The 1,616-nt window shown below is 38.2% G+C and overlaps 1 protein-coding gene across 1 annotated transcript in view; it reads left to right on the top strand.

The window, feature by feature from the left end:
• The window catches only part of hip1 (huntingtin interacting protein 1), a 48,831-nt gene that overhangs the window by 21,316 nt on the left and 25,899 nt on the right, over positions 1 to 1,616 (top strand). The window lies entirely within an intron of this gene.

Here is a 1,616-nt window from a genome sequence, read left to right as displayed (position 1 = left end):
TCTTGACTTGGATTCGACTCGGACTTTGCCTATTTTGACCTGAGACTTGATTCGGACTTGAGTGCAAAGACTTGAGACTTGCTTGTGACTTGCAAAGCAATGACTTGGTCCCACCTCTGGTTCATATAGTACCAACACGGTGTGTAGTCATAACAGTAACAATGCATCATTCAATTACATGGGACGATATATTACTATCTAATGCACTTACACCCTGTCGTTTACTCCTGTTGACAGCAGCAGAGGCAGCGGGAAAATAATTTTGACATTAGTGCTGGGGTGTGATTTAATCTACTGTGTTTGATTCACAGTAGATTATTGAATTTTGATGAACAAATATTAGCAGTTTTAGCTATCCTCGCAGTCACATTCAATCTATCAAAAAGAACTGTGAGAGCAGACAGATAAAATAGTGCATCATCGGCGTAGTGATGCCAAGTTCTTCCAGTTTTAAGTGCTAAATGCAGCGATGTATACTTTAATAATTGAAGATACCTCCTGTTGTTAATACAATTATGCAACCTAACTTTATTGTGTAAAATGTAGAAATCTATTTGGAGTAGGGAATCTTAATCAACACCGCAGCGCATTATGAAAAGCAACGTTTTAGATAGAGGTTAACTGTGTCTTGATTTATTTTTTTTGGAAAAAATACTCACAATGTGTCACATTAGTAACACTTATTCAAGCACGATACTGTTGCAAGACCACATTTTTGCCTTGTTTTATTTACAGTGTCCTCTCAATGTGAGCTCCCTGGTCTTGTTTCAATCATTCACTAGCATTTTATGCTTATGAGGTGAGGCAGTAGGATACAGGTTAACTCCCTGAAACCAAGGCTGTGGCCTCTCTTTCCCACAGTGTGTCATCGCCACCCAAGTTCCCCGGCCTGAGAAATAAGGAAGTGAAAATCGACTAAATATTTGAGTATTTTTTAACCCTGACCCAGAAAACTACAGTTAATGCAAATTATGCCTAAAACATACGGACCAATTTACCATTCAGACACTGTACATTAACCACATTTGAAACACCTCATTAAGTACTGTGCCAAAGTGAATGCACCATATGTCCCTTTGCACCAAGGACATAGAGAGGACAGGTTTGTGAGAAACTACGAAAGTGAAAAGCTTGTTTTCAGTCTCACAAACATATTGGAGTGTTACATTTGCATACCCACTAGAATGTTCCGGCTTGCTGACCAACAGCAAAATAACACATTATATTCTGATTTCTGGTGCCTTTAATAGCAGAATGCTAAAGTGAAATAGCCTCTTGCTGCTCCGACGGGGTTTTTTTTTTAGGATTTTAGGGCTTTCAAAAAGTGGCCTTGGTAAGGACCTTGAACTGGTATTTGAAGTTAACACCTATTGTCAAAAATTGAATCTCATTTTTAATGAATACTATCCTCAGTTGAAAGATGAGAGACGTACTGATGAAATTCTCAATTTAGCTTAGCTGTTGGCTAAGAATATTTCAAATTCATTTCCACATTGTTCACTTGTTTCCACTGCCCGCTGCAGGATCATAAAGAAACTGCTTTTACTTTTAAACATGTCCATTTCACATGCAGGCACCAAAAAAAAGCAATATGAATTTTGCTGGTACAGAAAGCC

The sequence above is a fragment of the Cynoglossus semilaevis genome, chromosome 4 (genome assembly GCF_000523025.1).
Source record: "Cynoglossus semilaevis isolate Cse_v1.0 chromosome 4, Cse_v1.0, whole genome shotgun sequence".
Lineage (NCBI taxonomy): Eukaryota > Metazoa > Chordata > Actinopteri > Pleuronectiformes > Cynoglossidae > Cynoglossus > Cynoglossus semilaevis.
This window is presented reverse-complemented; position numbering and strand designations above follow the sequence as displayed.